This window comes from Oncorhynchus keta, chromosome 4, assembly GCF_023373465.1.
Source record: "Oncorhynchus keta strain PuntledgeMale-10-30-2019 chromosome 4, Oket_V2, whole genome shotgun sequence".
Lineage (NCBI taxonomy): Eukaryota > Metazoa > Chordata > Actinopteri > Salmoniformes > Salmonidae > Oncorhynchus > Oncorhynchus keta.
Genome location: NC_068424.1, coordinates 22428449 through 22449457, shown reverse-complemented (window position 1 = coordinate 22449457; position 21009 = coordinate 22428449). Strand labels below are relative to the sequence as shown.

General features: G+C 42.2%; 1 protein-coding gene across 4 annotated transcripts in view; it reads right to left on the bottom strand.

Annotated features, from left to right (window-relative positions):
- The window catches only part of epb41l3a (erythrocyte membrane protein band 4.1-like 3a), an 83160-nt gene extending 62858 nt beyond the window's left edge, over positions 1-20302 (bottom strand). Inside the window, exon 1 of one of the 4 annotated variants that reach the window (XM_035756227.1) lies at positions 20262-20302. The gene's annotated coding sequence lies outside the window, so the exon portion shown is untranslated. Of the gene's footprint in view, positions 1-19174; positions 20105-20133 lie in introns of those variants that run through there. The other 3 variants (XM_035756236.2, XM_035756246.2, XM_035756152.2) reach the window with 3 other exon arrangements.
- Between the last annotated feature and the right edge of the window lie 707 nt (positions 20303-21009).

Below are 21009 nucleotides of genomic sequence, written 5' to 3'. Positions count from 1 at the left end.
TTCCTTAAGTATTCAGACCCTTTACTCAGTACTTTATTGAAGCACCTTTGACAGAGATTACAGCATCAAGTCTTCTTCGGTATGACGCTAAAAGCTTGGCACATCTGTATTTGGGGGGTTTCTCCCATTCTCCTCTGCAGATCCTCTCAAGCTATGTCAGGATGGATGGGGATCGTCACTGCACAGCTATTTTCAGACCTCTCCAGAGATGTTCGGCTTCAAGTCCGAGCTCTGGCCGGGCCACTCAAGGACAATCAGAGACTTGTCACGAAGCCACGTCTGTGTTGTCTTGGCTGTGTGCTTAGGGTTGTTGTCCTGTTGGAAGGTGAACCTTTGAGGCAGTCTGAGGTCCTGAGCACTCTGGAGCAGGTTTTCATCAAGGATCTCTCTGTACTTTGCTCTGTTCATCTTTCCCTTGATCCTGACTAGTCTCCCAGTCCCTACCACTGAAAAACATCCCCAAAGCATGAGGCTGCCACCACCATGCTTCACCATAGGGATGTTGCCAGGTTTCTTCCAAACATGACACTTGGCATTTAGGCCAAAGAGTTCAATCTTGGTTTCATCAGACCAGAGAATCTTGTTTCTCATGGTCTGAGAGTCCTTAAGGGGCCTTTTGGCAAACTCCAAGCAGGCTGTCATGTGCCTTTTACTGAGGAGTGGCTTCAGTCTGGCCATTCTACCATAAAGGCCTGATTGGTGGAGTGCTGCAGAGATGGTTGTCCTTCTGAAAGGTTCTCTGTCAGAGTGACCATCGGGTTCTTTGTCACCTCCCTGACCAAGGCCCTTCTCCCCCGATTGCTCAGTTTGGCTGGGTGGCCAGCTCTAGGAAGAGTCTTGGTTGTTCCAAACTTCTTCCATTTAAGAATGATGGAGGCCACTGTGTTCTTGGGGACCTGCATTGCTTGCTGTTTTGGGTTTTAGGCTGGGTTTCTGTATAGCATTGTGTGACATCTGCTGATGTAAAAAGGGCTTTATAAATACATTTGATTGATTGATTGACCTTCAAAGCTGCAGAATTCTTTTGCAGTTTTGTCACACAACACAATGCCACAGATGTCTCAAGTTTTTAGGGATTGTGCAATTGGAATGCTGACTGCAGGAATGTCCACCAGAGCTGTTGCCAGATAATTGAATGTTCCTTTCTCTACCATAAGGTAATGTCAATGTTGTGAACAGAGTGCCCCATGGTGGAGGTGGGGTTATGGTATGGGCAGGCATAAGCTACGGACAATGAACATAATTGCATTTCATTGATGGCAATTTGAATGCACAGCGATACCGTGACAAGATCCTGAGGCCCATTGTCGTGCCATTCATCTGCCACCATCACCTCATGTTTCAGCATTATAATGCATGGCCCCATGTCGCAAGGATCTGTACACAATTCCTGGAAGCTGAAAATGTCTCAGTTCTTCCAAGGCCTGCATACTCACCAGACATGTCACCCATTGAGCATGTTTGGGATGCTCTGGATCGACATATACTACAGCTTGTTCCAGTTCCTGGCAATATCCAGCAACTTTGCACAGCCATTGAAGAGGAGTGGGACAACATTCCACAGGTCACAATCAACAGTCTGATCAACTCTATGTGAAGGAGTTGTGTCGCGCTGCATGAAGCAAATGGTGGTCACACCTTATACTGACTGGTTTTCTGATCCACACCCTACCTTATATTTTAAAGGTATCTGTAACCAACAGATGCATATCTGTATTCCAAGTCATGTTAAATCCATAGATTAGGGCCTAATAAATGTATTTTACTTCTAAGTGTAAGTCTTGAAATTGTTGCATGTTGCGTTTCCATTTTTGTTCAGTATAGCTTTCTCTCAATTTTTATTTCTCATGTTTTTATATATGTTTTTATTAATTATCCTATTTGATATTGAATACTGCATTGTTGGGTAGGGTATGTAAGTTAAGCATTTCACTGTACTTGTGCATGTGACAAATAAAACTTGAAACTTCAAAGAAGAGAGTGGGTAGATGGTTGGCTGTTTCGTCATAGCCCCCCTCCCAACCCCCTTGGGGGAACTAATAATCCACATAACAGATTAGTAGGGGGATGAAAAGGAAATGGTTTGGAAGGTTTCCAGACACTGAGCACTCTGACTCAGAGCCTTCAGCAAATTGGAAGTGTTGCCTGAGCGGCGCCGACTCCAAGTCCCATTTACTGTTTGATGCATTTCTGTGTAGGCCAATCTCACTCCAACTGGCAACCTGTTTTCAAACAGTGAGCCAGCATCCTGCAAGTGGGACTAACGACATTAAGTAGCACTCAATAGCGAGTTATAGCTGTTTTAGGATCATGTCTTGCTATGTAATGATACTCATAATATTATTCACATGGAACTATTCTACAGCAGAGTATATGGCGGCTTGTGGAATTGCACCCTGTAACACCCTGTTGCCCTACTCTTTTAAATCACATTTTTATTTAATGCATGCTATCATCATCAGGTCAAAGCATTCAACTATAAAAACGCTTGGGAAGCAACTACATTGTGAATGGATTACAACAACAAAAAGTGAATGCCTTACATTCTGATGAACAGAATTCCCCAACTCAATCAGTAACACCTGGCTCTATAAAACAAAATGTCCCTTACAAGCAAAAAGTTATTGCACCACTATACAGTACCTCTGCGCTCCATATGGCCCCTTCATATTAAAGCAGTAATGCTCTCTGCATGCTGATGGGAAGCCTTAGTCCCAGAGGCTTCGGCTCCACGCCTGCATACTCTCAAGGATATTGTTGTTTGTTACGTGTCATCGCCGGGTGAGAACCTGGGCAAGGACACCGAGGAGCTGGAGTTTCACAGATACGCAACGGAAACCCTGGTCGTGTCCATTCGGCACACGAAAGGAAAATGTTTTAAAACGTTTTGCCAAGGAAAACTAAAATGAGAGTTTGTTATTGTACAAATCCAGGTAGGCCCTCCATGTTTCAGTCTGTTTTGTTACCCACAGACTCCTAATTATCGGATGAAAAATAGACAAGCCGATGAAGATTCATTAAACACTCGACTGCTTCTGACGTGAGGGGCAAGTCAATCACTGTTTAATCAGGAACTGAATTTTAATGACTTTAAGTATGCTTCAAGAACCAACTGTCAAAACAAAGATGCTAAAGGTAAAAATGAAAAGGCAAGGAGGAGGAGCAGCCATGGCAGAGATAAGAACATTGCATTTGGTTTTTTAATTGTTTTCAAAGCCAGACAACAAACTGTCTTCTGAAACGTGTTTAGTCTGAGCTCAGGCCGACCATGCAAAACCCTTTGTTGTGTTAGTGTTACTCTGGATAAGCCTTTTCTGCCATAAGTGCTTAATCCATGGAGGTAGCTTTCTCTCCACAACTGGAAGGTAAATGTGACTGTTTCTCTTGTGGGGCTATTCAGCACAGCAGCAATCAAGGCATATTTCAAGATTTCTTTATTCAGATTAAAAGCTTCCATGACAACATGTTTCAACTGCAAGTCTTTCAGAACAAATATAGTAGAGTTGTCATGAATGAGGGTGATGCTATACAATTTTCCCTTCATTTTGGAGACACTAGGCCTATGAAACCTAGTTGTTACTCTTGCTGCTTTCACATTGGATTTACAGATTTTGACTGTAAAAAAGAAATGGGGTAATGTTTATATTATCCTCTTACAAACAGGCCCATTTTTACCACATTCTTGACTGCATATGCCTTTTATACCAACGGTGCGCATGTCGGCATGCTGGGGATGAGTGGTAGTAGTGGTGTGAAGATGTGGGTGGGCGTCTATTTTAATAAATCCATTAAGAATATACACCATCAAAAAGAAATTACACATTTTTTGTTTAATTATGTTATGACCAAATTAAATCAATAGTTCACTATTTTGTTCATTAAACAGACAAGACACACCTATCCCAATCACAGTCAAACACACATATATTTTGTAGTAAGAATATAATGGAATATAACAGAATAAAATACAAATAATATTTTTCCCACACAACTTCTGTCACGCAAAAGTGTGAACCGCAGTCATATAGTATCTTCATCATGATACCGATAGAAAATAATAGCAATTATATTTTCAAAAGCAAATGAATAGATGAGCTATACCACCTCCACTTATTTGCCCAGCCAGAAACCAATTAATCAAATAGCCTATAAGACAGAGATTCAGTGAAACAAAATCACATTGATTGAGACAAGTCAAGACGCACTGAGACAAGTCAGTGGTCACAGGCTTTTGGTCAGGAGTAGGCCTAGGCTACTAAGCGACTGCGAGTGAAGAGCAAAATAATCCACTTGTTAAACTACATAACATGCTGGCAAAAATGTTCTAACAAATGAGCCAACTAGAAAAGTTGATCATGAGCAGCACTCAACTCAATTTAGCTAACATTTCCCCAACTAACTACAGCCTAACCAATATCTAAAGGGAGATTCAGTGAAAAGTCAAATCTGACATTGATTTATCAAGACGAGTCCCCAAGCTTATCTCAAAGTAGGGCGAAGGTGGTGTCCCAATCAAAACGGTGCTGAAGTTATAATCTAGTTGACCACACGCGGGTAGGCTATTGCTTCAAATGTATTACAATGGTTAGATGACTTTGGGACTTTCAATAAGCAACCATTTGAAACATGCCTTCAATTGCATTAAGATGCTTTATTCCAATGTTTTTCTCATTCAGTGATATTTATTCCTACAATAATTCTTTATGGACCATCCAGTTGAGGTTAAGATAACAGTGCATGCTTAGTGGTGGGCTATGCAAAGAGATGTGACAAGTGACATGCCAGGCAAAGGTTAGGAGGAGGAGGATGGTTAACGGGTGCTGCCTAGCAACCATACATGAGTTTAACGGCGTAGTGCCTGCCAATGCCACCTCAGCATTACGGCTATGTTTCATACTAAGCCGTAGGCAGAAGTTGACCTAAATTATTACTAGGTTGCTAGGCGGAAATAATACCGGCAATACCTTTCAGATATAAGGAAAAGGCGAAAAACAGTTTACGGTATGTCAAAGTTGCCGTCAAAACGTCTTAATGTGAAAGGGATATATGTAACATGGGTTTGGTACTGTAGGCCTACACAGCAATGCTTAACCAAACATATGAGGCAATCTTCAGTAAAAACAGAGATCTGCACCACATTCTACACCAATAACATCTAATCAACAATTCTGTTTCAAATCCAAAGTAAGTCTTCACAAGATCCAAAATGGAAACGATGCTCAGCCGAACACAGTCGGCCCACAACAGCAAGAGAAATATCCATTGAATAAGTGAGAACTCCACAAAGAGCTAAATATTTTGCAATCAAAGACAATGAAACAGCGCGTCTCATAATGAATTCATATTTCAACAATGGCGAGCTCCTTGTGAATCTCTCCTAAGTGTTTACAAAAGGGTAAAAGGAGGGGAACGAGTAAAATTAGGCTACACTGTGATGTTGACAGAAAGTTATTGGGGCAATTAAGCTTTCATATGGAATTGGAAAACTATGCTTAATTACACAGCGTAAAGATACAAAAAGGGTTACAAAACTACATCAAATCTCTTCAATTCTGTAAAAACAGTGTTAATTCCTCCTATTATCCAATGAGACAAAGTCAAATATGTAGTCTCCAAAATATTTCAATGTTCCACTGAAGATCACAATCATTCAAGACAGACAGTATCCCACCAATCAGTAAAATATTTAGAAACCCATCACATCGCCAATCACACTTCAGATGTGTGTGTGTGTGTGTGTGTGTGTGTGTGTGTGTGTGTGTGTGTGTGTGTGTGTGTGTGTGTGTGTGTGTGTGTGTGTGTGTGTGTGTGTGTGTGTGTGTGTGTGTGTGTGTGAAACGAGTGAGTGAAATAACGGAAGAGAGAAGATGAAGGGAGCCCTGAATCATATTATCACTGGCTGTTCTGACAGGCAACTTAACCAGCGCACCGGAGAAGACATGATAACGGCTGTTTCCTGAGAATATGTCCGCACAACACTATGTTCGTTTAGTTTCGTAAGCATTACATGTCGCGTTATAGATGTGTTGCTGATCGGACCGGTATATCCATCTGCTGCCAGCAGGTTATTTGCATAGCCATGTGCTAATGTGAAGAGGTTGTAGGAGAGATCTAAATCAATTTATACAATGGGTGGTTTGGAATTCCCATTGTTGGATCCTGCCCCTGATATAATAGACAACATACATATGGCCAGTACATTCATAAAAATTGCCATTGTTTATGTCGTTACCTAGCAACGCACTACTATTTTTACAGATCCACTGCCCAGCCATGCAATTTATGAACTTGATATCAACTATGAAAAGCAATTACAAATGATGTCTGATGTTTTTGTTGCAATATTGAAATTTGATCTCCACTGTGTCCCATAATAATGAATGTGTCGGGAGTCGGGATGAGACAGACAGGCAGCGTTTCTCCAGTCAAAATGAATCAGCATAATATTCATTGATATATACCAACAACAACAAAAAATCGATGGAAAAACAGGTAAAACTAAACTAAATGCAGCTAGTTTGCTGCCTTTCAGTCTGAAGTGATTGCGTTAGCTGTGTAGTTGACAAGCTAAAAAGGGGGAAGGGCCTCCATAGCAACCATTTTTGTTTGCCCTAGCAACCTGCAAAGTTCTGGAACTATCAACCAGCACTTGAGTAGTTTTGATTTACATGGCAGGCAATACAAATACAACTAACAACCAGAGAACACCTAAAATTGCACTTGACAATCAGTGTTAGTGAATGTAGCATCACGTTTTTGTTGAAAATGTTATGGTTAGGGAAAGAATGTTGCTTTTTAATGCTGGAAACTCATTGTATAAAACGAATAATATATTAGAGTCCATGTGTTATGACATTTTTATCATGGCTGTGGTGGTCTACTGAGCTTCGCCTCGTGGCTATGACCACGTCACAACCATGATAAAAATGTCATAACACATGACCTCTCATGTATTATTTTTTAAGTGATGGTGCTGTAGGGGTGCCCATGGCCACTCTCCAGGGTCAACCTATTAGCTACAAGCCTATATCATCACTTAGCCTATTCAAAAATAAGCCCTCTGTACACAGACCATCTGATGTGTTAGTGCATCTAAACTTGGACCATGCTATCTCACTGTCATCAACATTTAACAACATTCAATCAACATTCAACACCTCCAGGCTGCTCTTAATGATTATGCTGTTCATTCACACCCTGCAGGATCAGTCCAGCCTATGACCAATCTGCCACACATTGTCCAAAACTGTGATTTAGCCAATGGATTACAGCTAATCTGTAGTAAACCCCCCAATCCCTCGCAGACAACGGCTTAGAGTTCGATTTCAAATTAACACAGTCACCTACATTACTGTTGCACATTACTGTGCCCCGTTGTCAAGGATGGACACAAGAATGAAATGAAAAACACATTAGTACATCAGTGACACCAAGATATATCTGATAAACCAGGAGGGTTAGGATCAATGTTGTTGACTACAAACTGTTGACAAAAACAGTGATACATTAACTACGTGTGGCCCATGCGGGAATCAAACCCACAGCCCTGGCGTTGCTATCACCACGCTCTAACCCACGGAGTCATTGAAATCATAACTATTAAAAAATATATAGAACAGGGGAGAAAGTGTAACATCTGAGGGACAGATGTCTTCGCTAGACGGTGAGAAGGGAAAGCAACAGAGCTATAAAACATCATGGCAGACAGACGGAGAGACAGAGGGCAGTCCCAATGACTGGCTGCTTTCCCCACCCATCCTTTGTATGGGCCCAGCAGCTGAACCAGTATGTTAGAATTCTCCTCAGATACCCTTTCTCCTGCCTTCACAAGACTGGGCTCCATACAACCATCACACCACCATTAAGTGACATGCATGTTCCGCTACACTGCAGTCCCTGAAGCCTATAGGACTTGACCTACCATTAGAAATGCAAAGCTCACAGATATGTTACACTTTCTCCCCTGTTCTCTATATTTTTTAATAGTTATGATTTCAATGACTCCGTGGGTTAGAGCGTGGTGATAGCAACGCCAGGGCTGTGGGTTTGATTCCCGCATGGGCCACGCGCAGTTAATGTATCACTGTTTTTGTCAACAGTTTGGGGCAGCAGTGGTTAGAGCGTTGGCCTAGTAACCGAAAGGTTGCAAGTTCATATCCCCGAGCTGACAAGGTACAAATCTGTCGTTCTGCCCCTGAATAGGCAGTTAACCCACTGTTCCTAGGCCATCATTGAAAATAAGAATTTGTTCTTCACTGACTTACCTAGTTAAATAAAGGTTTTAAAAAAAATCTACACTGTATATGGCTATTTACATGACATTACCATGTTATAAGTCATGGTTAGGCTGGTAAAGCACCACTGCAGTGAGGCTTCTTCTCCTTGTCTCCTCTCCTTCATCTTTACTGAAAACACAGGCTAAATCAAATCAATATGGAGGATGCACACCGATTTACTTTCACCTGTCTAGGTCTTGAATGTCACTGTATATGGAGGAAAGGAGACAAGGGGATTATGGAGGACGTCACTTCACACTATTGAGCTGCACCCTAGGAAACAGATATAGACCGGAGCAGTAGGTGGGTGGGATGCTTTATCTGTCCTCGCACCTGAGTCCGCCCCACACTGGTTAAATAGATCCTCAATTATTCATGACCAGGGGGGAGTCCAGACGCCTCAGGCTAGCCGCCCGCCACAAAGCAGACACGTGTATTCATGCAAAGCCATACAACAAAGAGAGATGCCCTAACTGATAGCTACTGGCTAATGTGGTGTACGGAAATAGGTCATCTAAACTGGAAATAGTGGGGTGGTAGTGTGTGTGTGTGTGTGCGTGCGCGTGCGTATATATGGAGATATTGCTGATGAGTCAGTCACAGAGCAGACAAGGCCCATAGCGAGGAGAGAAGTAGCTTAGCGTCACAGTCTAGCGACGGGTACACACACAAGCTTAGTCATACAAACACATATAGACAATTGCACACCAGAGCTGGCTTCAAATACATGTGTATTTAAGTATTTGTCATTGAAATATTTGTATTTGAGTATTTTCAAATAATGTGGTGTAGAATCAACTACTTCTATTAGTTAATTGAAAGTATTTTCAAATAATTTCCAATAAATAGCCAACAATTTGAATCTATTTTCAAATATGTGTTTCCAAATACATTACAGGACCAAACAGTAATCCTAAAACCAAACAGAACTGAGCTGAAATGCCTGGGAGTATTCATATATTTCAATATTTGTATTTGAAAATACTTTGAAATGTAAGTTAAAGTAATACAAATAAATATATAAATATTTGAACCCAGGTCTGGAGCGCACACACATATACACACACAGTCTTGTCCCATCGCTGCAACTCCCATACGGACTCGGGAGAGGCAAAGGTCGAGAGCCATGTCTCCTCCGAAACACGATCCTGCCAAGCTCCACTCCTTCTCGACACCCTGCTCTCTTAACTCGGAAGCCAGCCACACCAATGTGTCGTAGGAAACATCGTACAGCTGGCGACCAAATTCAGTGTAGATGTGCCCGGCCGCCACCAGGAGTCACTAGAGCATGATGGGACAAGGACATCCCAGCCGGACAAACCATCCCCTAACCCGGACGACGCTGGGTCAATTGTGCGCCGCCTCATCGGTCTCCCGTTCGCGTCCGGCTGCGACACAGCTCAGTATCGAACCAGGATCTGTAGTGACACCTCTAGCACTGCGAAGCAGTGCCTTAGACCGCGGTGCCACTCGTGAGCCCAGTAGTAGTAGTTTTAAAGGGAATGTAAAAAATTATTGTGTTGCACATTAATATTATACAAACATATTGTTAAATGTATCATTATTGTGATAATTCAGTTAGTTTATCATGATATGGATTTTTGCCCATATCGCCCAGCTCTAGTGTGCACACAAACATACACAGACACACACACAACACCCCCCACACACATCTTCTTTGCTTGTGATAGGTTTTAAGCTATATAATGTTCGTCAGATCCATGCTAATAACATTCTAACAAGGGAAAGCTAAAAAAAAAGTTAAGAAAAAACACCCAAATCTATTCAGCGAAGCCCTTCCAGAATCCATCACTGACACATCTACAAAGGGCATTCTCTCAGCAGGGGGGGGTGAATCACAAGGTATTTCTACGAGCTGAAGAAGGCACCGGGGACAATTACTGCAATAGAATATCTCACACAGAGTAAAAAGTAGTGGCTGTTTTTTTTGTGAGGCAATAGCAAAAACATTGCCTCTATGTGCAGCCATGCGGGATCCATAATTAAAAAAGGTCTTAACTGCGGCATTTTAAGATGGACTAGAATGCTAGGGCTGTGACGGTAATGGAATTTTGGATGACGGTAATTGGCCCGCCAAATGACCGTGGTCTACCTAATAATGGTTTGAATAACAGACAAAAAATATATAATAATTTTCTCTCCTCCACTCCTGACTGCATGTGCTGCCATAGATTATATTTCTGTGTTCTGCTGCTGCACCTCGCAGGCACCTTTCTCTGTGTTCTGCTGCTGCACCTCGCTGGCACCTTTCTCTGTGTTCTGCTGCTGCACCTCGCAGGCACCTTTCTCTGTGTTCTGCTGCTGCACCTCGCTGGCACCTTTCTCTGTGTTCTGCTGCTGCACCTCGCTGGCACCTTTCTCTGTGTTCTGCTGCTGCACCTCGCTGGCACCTTTCTCTGTGTTCTGCTGCTGCTGCACCTCGCAGGCACCTTTCTCTGTGTTCTGCTGCTGCACCTCGCTGGCACCTTTCTCTGTGTTCTGCTGCTGCACCTCGCTGGCACCTTTCTCTGTGTTCTGCTGCTGCACCTCGCAGGCACCTTTCTCTGTGTTCTGCTGCTGCACCTCGCTGGCACCTTTCTCTGTGTTCTGCTGCTGCACCTCGCTGGCACCTTTCTCTGTGTTCTGCTGCTGCACCTCGCTGGCACCTTTCTCTGTGTTCTGCTGCTGCACCTCGCTGGCACCTTTCTCTGTGTTCTGCTGCTGCACCTCGCAGGCACCTTTCTCTGTGTTCTGCTGCTGCACCTCGCTGGCACCTTTCTCTGTGTTCTGCTGCTGCACCTCGCAGGCACCTTTCTCTGTGTTCTGCTGCTGCACCTCGCTGGCACCTTTCTCTGTGTTCTGCTGCTGCACCTCGCTGGCACCTTTCTCTGTGTTCTGCTGCTGCACCTCGCTGGCACCTTTCTCTGTGTTCTGCTGCTGCACCTCGCTGGCACCTTTCTCTGTGTTCTGCTGCTGAACCTCGCTGGCACCTTTCTCTGTGTTCTGCTGCTGCACCTCACTGGCACCTTTCTCTGTGTGCTTGTTTGCTACAACACCCGGTTTGTTTCAGCAAGGAGCAACAACGCTTCATCACGTTTTTAAGAGACCATGTTACCGTAGAAACGGACACAAATTCCCGGCCACCCCCTCTTCAGTCACCCGTTTGTAAAAATAAATAACAAAAAAGCTTAAAAGGTTATGACGGTTATTTTATTTTCACAACTGTCTTCATCCATAACCGTCAAATACATGGTTATACGGTAATTGTGCCAGCCCTATAGAATGCATCTGCACGCTGAAAGCTAGACAGACAATTGCATGGAATCCTACAGTCCTGTATGGAGGGCGGTGACTGTGAAATAGGCCTGCTCAAGAGACAGACTTCTATACTAGATGTTCTGTCTCTGGAACTGGGCCAATACAACATGCACACACATTCAGTTAGGCATGCCTCAGATAAGAACAGTATGAAAAGAGTGGTACTGATCCACAGTATACTGATATCTACAGTAGCTAATATAGCCTAGATCTGGGCATGCTACATCCAAAGCTGTGCTACATTGATATTGCTCAGTATATAACTCAGTATACTACTCAACTGACTAACCTAGTACACACTGTACATGTTTGTGAGGGAGGAGTTTGTCTGCTGTTTTGGTTTGCAAGTTCTCTCCTTCACCAGCCGCGGGCATGTAGCCAAACCTGACAGATCTGCTGTGGGAGCACATACACACACAGACACACTGACACACTGACACACAGACACACACACACACACACACACACACACACACACACACACACACACACACACACACACACACACACACACACACACACACACACACACACACACACACACACACACACACACACACACACACACACACACACACACACACACACACACACACACACACACCTTCAAAGCTCCAGACTTCCTTCCTTGTCTATTGGGCTGTTTTTCAGCCATTCCCTGCACACTATCTAATATGACAGAGACTATAATTGCTTTGCTGAGCAAGTGGGCTCTAGCTCTGGCAGTCCCTCAACACAGACTTTTAGGAAAATCATCTTTAATGATGTCTGAAACCTCAATCAGACTTTTACAGTGGACTCAATGTGAAGAATGGGCACACTTTGCTGGAGAGAAAGCCATCACAGCACAGCCAGCCAAATGAGCAGCACTAAGGCAGAGTTGAACCTACAGCAGACACTCAAAATGCCTCTACTCAGGTGTCTCGACATAGTAGGCAACCCCATCATCTTAGTGGGTAACAATTAAGTACCTTACTCAGTTAACGTGGTCAAAAATAAACAAAAATAGCTTCTTAGCAAAGAGCAATTTCTCAAGCAAGAATTTTGCTCTGACTGTCTGGGAGTGATGTCCCCAGGCAGGCCAAAACTCCATCCCAACAAAACAGGCTGAAACTTCAGGCAGTCTTTTCAAACAGCCCTTACACAAAAAATGCATTATCATCATTTTCACAATTACACAGTATTATTCCAACCTCCAGTGTGGAAATATATATAAAACACAGGGAAACTCCACAGACCTGGAACTCATAAAAGGCAGGAGAAAAGCATGTTTTTGTCATGAACAGCCATCTAATATCCATTTGCATTCATTATGTAAGCTGTTGATGCAGCTGTGTAGACACTGAAAAGCTTTTTGGATGACATTTGAGTGTATAGATACATTTAAAAGTCCCAAGCTAAGGATACAATGGTTTACCCATTCACCACTAAATACATAACAGGCATCATTCCACAGACAGTAGTACATTGTCAGTCAGGTTATGTCATTAGTGCTGACTCATACTTTTCTGTTACCTACACTCACTTCCTGTTTTACACAGCACTCCGGCTACTAGTGAAACCTTTGGCCGTGATATCAGAAATCCAGTGTAAATGCACTCAGGGGAAGACTTGACAAATCATCCAAAACTAGGATTTTATAAGAAAATATCATGCGGAAGATAGGCTACTTAGTCATACCCTGTCAAAGTGATTATCATTGCGACCACATGACTTGGAACAATGATCTTTCAATCCCTGATATAAAAGGCCGGAGATAGAGGAAGGAAGAATATTGACTCAGGAGATTAGCTTTTGTTTATGGCCCATTACATCAATAAAAGAGAAGTGCTTTTGAGGCCAAAGATTTCAGACAACGGTCAATGAACAAATGAATCATCGATGACCATTATTTCTGTTACAGTCAACGCGCAACACTCATCACACAGTGTATGATAAGGACCTAGCAGCACTGAGTTAACTGAGACCTACTCGCTGAGCACGGATGTCAGTTCAATGTTCACTTTTGATAGAGATTTGATAAGACTTGTCAACAAACAACTGAACGAGTTCAAATATTGAGGCCAGCTATAGCGCTTTGGTTTTAAGTTGGGTACAAAAGGCAAAAGATGTCTATTGATGACTATTTTTTTTCCCATGTTGGTAGAACTGTAAAAACACTGTAATAACAATGTAACACGATTAAAAATAACTTTGTGAAAACAACATTGAATCGACCTGTTTGAGCACGGTGGGCAATGGGCAGGCTACATCTGTTTTCTGAGCCTGATTTACAATGCAATTGACATACAACTAGGCCTGTATTCCCACTGTCTCACAGTAGGAGTGATGATCTAGGATCAGGTAATCTTATTCAATATGTTCTAAAAGGCTAAACTGATCTTAAATCAGCAATCTTACTCTGAGACGCTTCGTGAATAAGGGCATCTATCCATTGCAGTTTCATTCATCACGTTTAAAGCCCCTCATCAATAGCCCTGGGTCCAGGGTGAGGGATGATTCAATAAGTCAACCTTTAGTTTAACATAGGCACAAGCAAAAGGTCAAAGAAAAAAAAGTGTTTATTTGAATCATTGAGTAGACCAGTGTATTGCGTATGGAATCAACTTTTGATCTTGGCCAGTGTGAGATGTAGCAGATTTGTAATTACAGTGAGAGTATCAATGGAAAAATATCAATCAATATGTGGAGGCCTGCCCCCCTGGGTACTGCTGGTGCAGACTGGCATAGTTCTGAGTGTTAATGTCTGTGTGTAGCATTTGTGCCTGCATGTGCGCATTTGTGTTAAAGCTAAAATGACAGGCAAGATTTTTTGGTCAACCCCAGCCAAACCATCCCCTAACCCGGACGATGCTGGGCCAATTATGCGCTGGGCCAATTTATTTTATTTATATTTTTCTTCGAATTTTCAAACAGTCCATTTATATTTTCCAACGGGGCTATACATTTGGCTGAGTTTTTTTTCTTGCATGAGTATGTCATGACTTATTCCAAAGTCGGCTCCTCTCCTTGTTCGGGCGGCGTTCGACGTTACCGGTTTTCAAGCCATTTTTCATATATCCATTTGTCCTGTCTTGTTTCCATACACACCTGTTTTTCATTTCCCCAACAAATCTACTTGTATCTAACCCTCTGTTTCCCATCATGTTTTGTGTGATATTGTTTCATGTTATTGTGGTGTTTTATTACGCGCTTTACTTTTGTTATGTTCCGTGTTTTGAGCGCATTTGATTTATGTAGTGCTCTCGTTTTGAAACTAAAATAAAAGTGCGCCTGTTTACATCACTCTACTCTCCTGCACCTGACTTCGCCTCTTATACATTCGATGAGAGTAACCTCGTTTCACTGCCAAAAATCTAGTATTCAGCGAAATAACAGCACAACGTCAAATATAGGTAGCGTAGTCAAATAATGAACATCCAATCACATTAATCGTCACTCTCTCGCGGGAATTTCACTAACGGTCCGTATGAAGCCAAATGTAGCTGCTGCTCATTCCGTTTGCTCGAAAATTGATAAATGGTTAAAAAAAAGTAAGGTCCGCGTCCATTGAGACATATACCACCTCTACTGGTAGTCCTGCTACTACCAACAGTGCTACACCTACACCTTTCGACGACACAAGTTGTTCTGCTTCCACAAGCACATCCAATGCTAGCATCAGTAATTCTACATTTGTTGTTAGCCCAGCTAGGATGGACACTGACAGTTGTGAATCGGATGCAGCCGAAGAAACAACAGACAGGGACGTTGGACCATCCAAGAGGCGTAACTATGATGAGAACTACATTGATTTGGTAGTGCCTTTCCTGAGCCACAGTGTGTTATATGTGCAACAGTACTATCTCACAACTCAATAAAACCTTCACTCTTCCAGACATTTAGAAACAATACATGCCAATTGGAAAAATAAGTCACAGGAGTTTTTTGAGAGAGAATTAAGACGACTTTCAAGTAGTAAGACATGTATAAAAGCAACAGATACTAGAAGCGTCTTATATGGTGCGCTACCAAGTGGCTAGGACAGGCAAGCCCCATACTATTGTGGAGGACTTAATTATTCCTGCTGCCGTAGATGTGGCTTGGGGAAAAGGCCATAAAACTACACAGACAATGTCTTCATCAAACATTTGTCATTTCACGATGCATCAGTGATATGGCAGGAGATGTTTTGAAACAATTACTGCTTTGCATACAAGCCAGTGAATTCTATGCATTACAGCTGGATGAGTCAACAGACGTGGCGTGCCTGGCACAGCTCCTGGTATATGTCTGTTACGTTTATGGGGGATCAATTAAGGAAGACATCCTCTTCTGCAAACCACTGGAAACCAGGACAACAGGAGAGGATATTTTTTAAGTACTGGACAGCTTTGTGACATAAAAAGGACTTTGGTGGTCAAGATGTGTTGGTACCTGTACTGATGGTGCTAAAGCCATGACAGGGAGACATAGTGGAGTGGTAATACGTGTGCAAGAAGTTGCTCCCGACGCCACTTGGGTACACTGCAGCATCCACCGAGAGGGTACTTCTGCCAAGGCAATGTCTGACAGCTCGTAAGACGTTTTGGACACTACAGTGAAAATGTTTAACTTTGTTAAAGCAAGGCCCCTGAACTCTTGTGTATATTCTGCACTATGCAATGATATGAGCAGCGAACATGTAACGTTTTTACGACATACAGAAGTGTGCTGGTTATCAAGGGGCAAAGCATTGACACGTTTAAAAAAAAATTGATAGACCAGCTTAGAGTTTTATTTTCTGACCATAATTTTCACTTGTCTGACCGCTTGCATGATGACGGGTTTCTCACACGACTGGCCTATCTGGGAGATGTTTTTTCTCGCCTGAATGATCTGAATCTAGGATTACAGGGACTCTCCAACTATATTCAATGTGCGGGACAAAATTCAGGCTATGATTAAGAAGTTGGAGCTCTTCTCTGTCTGCATTAACAAGGACAACACACAGGTCTTTCCATCATTGGATGATTTTTTTGTGTGCAAATGAACTCAAGCTTACGGACAATGTCAAATGTGATATAGCAAAGCACCTGAGTGAGTTGGGTGCGCAATTACGCAGGTACTTTCCCGAAAACAGATGACACAAACAACTGGATTTGTTATCCCTTTCATGCCCTGCCTCCAGTCCACTTACCGATATCTAAACAAGAGAGCCTCATCGAAATTGCAACATGTAGTTCTGTGAAAATGTAATTCAATCAGAAGCCACTGCCAGATTTAGGATACTGCCAGAGTATCCTGCTTTGGCAAATCGCGCTGTTAAGACACTAATGCCCTTCATAACCACGTACCTATGTGAGAGTGGATTCTCGGCCCTCACTAGCATGAAAACTAAATACAGGCACAGACTGTGTGTGGAAAAAGACTCAGACTCTCTCCAATACAACCCAACATTGCAGAGTTATGTGCATCCTTTCAAGCACACCCTTCTCATTAACCTGTGGTGAGTTATTCACATTATTTGTGCCCTGGTCCTATAAGAGCTCATTGTCACTTCCCACGAGTTGGGTTGTGACAAACTCACACTCATTCTTATGTTTAATAAATGTATCGTATAGTGTGTGTGTGGCAGGCCTACAATGATGGCAAAAAACAACATTTGAGAGTGCGCTGACCTTGGTGCTAGAGGGGGTACGCAGCTAGAAGTTGAATGTTTGAAGGGGTACGGGACTATAAAAAGTATGGGAACCACTGGCTTACGGAATGCATTGTGCATAGCCTATAGGGTTCTTCGAACCTTCTTTCATGCGCTTCTATATTAGAGGGAGAGTGCAGTGCAATCTGAGATTCTATCTTACAATCTCGAAAAGTAAATATAACTATTTAATCAGTGCATAACAATCTTGCAGTCAGAGACGACCATATATATTGCTTTACAAAATATAACCAGGAAACTGTAATGTGAATACAGAGGTGTTTGCACCCAAGTTTAATTAAAAATACCATATGCACTAAAGCCCTGACAACCTGAAACAGTGGTCGTTTTCTCCCAAACTACAAGGCAGGGGGCAGCAACACTGGAGCAGGCATAGCCAGGGTATTGCAATCAAAGATTTACCATGCTGAGTTGATACTTTGACTTTCATAGCACTTAAGCATTCATAATCATCCCATAAGTTTGGCTACATGAAAAATGTCTGATCAGTAGGCATGAGTCATTCTGGTAATGGAGCACTTTATGACTGCTGCTGGGAAAGGAGGCTGAGTCTGAGTTATACCTGCAGATCAATAAGGATTATTTTTGCTTTTGTATCGTATTGCAGGAAAACATTTCCCTGAGAGAAAGAGACAGAGAGAGCGAGAGAGAGAGAGGAGAAACAGAGCAAACTAAAACATATTTTGGCCCTAAACAGAGAGTACACAGTGGCAGAATACCTGACAGACTCCGTGAGCATTGCCTTGCTATTGAGAAAGGCTGCTGTAGGCAGACCTGGCACTCAAGAGAAGACAGGCTATGTGCACACTGCCCACAAAATGAGGTGGAAACTGATCTGCACTTCCTAACCTCCTGCAAAATGTATGACCATATTAGAGACAAATGGTTCCCCAAAATTACACAGACCTACAAAGAATTTGAAAACAAACCCTATTTTGATAAAGTCCCATATCTATTGGGTGAAATACCACAGTGTACCATTACAGCAGCACGATTTGTGACCTGTTGCCACAAGGGCAACCAGTGAAGAACAAACACCATTGTAAATACAACCCATATTTATGTTTATTTATTTTCCCTTTTGTACTTTAACTATTTGCACATAATACGATTTGACATGTCTTTATTCTTCTGGGACTTTTGTGAGTGTAATGTTTACTGTAAAAATGTTTTTTGTTTATTTCACTTTTGTTAATTATCTATTTCACTTGCTTTGGCAATGTAAACATATGTTTCCCATGCCAAAAAAGCCCTTAAATTGAATTGAGAGAGAGAGAGAGAGAGATAGAGAGAGAGAGAGGAGAGAACCAGAGGCACATCTGCCTGGCAGTAACTGAACTTTTCCCCTAGGGAATGGACAGAAGAAGCCCAACAATATAAATAGGAAGTATCAGCTGCACAAAAATTACAATAACAGCACGCCAGACCGAAGACTGACAGACATTTCTGTAGTATTTTAATAGCTTAGTGTTTCTAGTGCTGTGCTGACTGACATTTGCTGTGGTTAATCCACAGCTTTGGGGGGTTCGGAAGATTAAATACGAGACAAATACCGGTAGGTTAAAACCCAAACAGAACAGGCTGTCCTAAAAATAACATTTTTGAACTGTGTTTCTTGAGTTTATTCACTTCCTTATCACAGCAAAAGGCATTCTGTCTGTAGTCAATTCACCCCAATTCAACTCTCTCTGTGTCATACCTGCAATGCCATTTGCTGTGGTAGGCTAGGCTATGCATTTATAGCCTCCAAGGCATTTGGCAATCTCAAAGGAGCCTAACAGTTGTAGCCTACAGTAGACTTAAATGTCCCACAATTTGTTGATAGGTGACAAGGGCAGACCCCTCCAACAGGTTATATTCATTTTGTGTGGAAATGTAGGAAGTATTTATTTGTACTCACCATGATAATTCATACAGCACATCCAGGTTCCATCCGGAATTGCATTCAAGTTGATCCAGAGTGATGTGGGGGGAAAATTTAATAAAAGATAAGATTTCCAACACTCAAAGTGCAAAACATAACCAACATAACCTTGAGATCAAATAGGCTACACCAGTATACATTTTGTAAAACAGTAATAATATAGGCTACATCAATATTTGTAGGCCTACAGCAGTGTTCATTCCAAACTGCAATCAGAACAGGCGCCAATGTTTTTGCCAGTGGCACGCGCCTGCAGTGAAGCCAGCCATCTGTACACGACAATCACCGCACATCAACATTCTTGACTGCAGAGACTGACATCGAATATTTCCACTAAAGCCTACTGCCAAAGACCGGTGTACTGCTGCAGACATGGATATATTCACTATTACAGTATGCAGGAATATAAGTATTCGCTGTTTCAAAATGAAACCATTCTACAGAGTAGCTTTCAGCGACTGGATAATGAATTCCAGATGTAGAATACAGTAGCCATATGTCTATCCTCGAAGCTTTACGCACAAGATACTTTGTATCAACAGCTGTTGAACGCATGGAGACCTGATACAGTAAAATACAGTAGCCTGAAAGGAGAAATGGTCATAATTCAAGGGAATGTATGTAATATCTCCCTCGCACGGACGTGGGATATTGTTGTAAAAACAAGTCATTTTCGCAAATAATGAAATGCGCATAAGGCAATAAATACAGTTCGCTGAAAAATGTTAAGACAACTTCGAATAGAAAATATGTATACCTGCAACAAGGTAAACTTTCAAAACACCCATCGATAGAGCTTCACAGTAAACACACTAACATTACTCAGTGACCCCAAAACAAAAGGAAAAGACATTAGGCTACTCTCATTACCATTAACGCGCTAAAGTCCGTCCCGAATGAACTATATAGGGTATTTCACTTGAAAACGTGTTTACCTGATTCGTGTAGATATTTTGTGCTCACAGCCAACTGATACAATCCGCTCAACCAATACCGTTATTTCTGAAATGTCTAGTTGGCGGGTTGCTGTAGCCTAAATGCAGTTCAGCAGAGAGTGCCTCACCTGCAAAACCGTCCTCTCGCTCTCCACAATAGAACCAAGCGTTCCACACATTCACGCCCACTATTGCGCAATTAAGGAAACGCTTTAGGTCAACCCTCATAGGCCAAGGTTACTGTCAGTTAAACAGATGTGGGCTGGCTGTTGGAGCTCAATTCCAGTGGCTTTATTGAGTGAGATAAATGCAGTTACTGTCCCTCTGGACTACAGTATTCAGACAAATGTCACTCCTGCTGCCCAATGCAACGGCAGGAAGAGTAGTATCTGTTATAGCTATTGAAATGGAGGTGCGTGCACTACTGAATAACTAAGCTTGCTGGTTATTTCAGGGCAAATGCCTGTATCAGTCTCTATGCATTTGATTTTGAGTCAAAACACTGGAGTTGATCAATCTAATTTTAGGCTATTATTAACAGGCCAACTGGCTTTGGGTATGACAAGTATTCCCTTTACAGTGTAATAGGAGTTACAAAGAATGTCACAGCGACACGCCAGAAGGCTATATCTTCTTAATTACACCTCAGACCACATGTATCTTTACCCAATCCTTATGAAGGGTGTGTTCCAACTGTCTTATGAATTTCTGAATGTAAACCTGTCACCTGGAATAAATTCCTCCCACCCTCTCCCACACACAGAGATATAATCTCTGGAAAGTAATTATTTATATTATGGATAACTACAGTATAGCCATCTAACTTGATCTGGAGCGTTGGTGTGTGCACTATTTTATTAGGGCATATCCACAGGG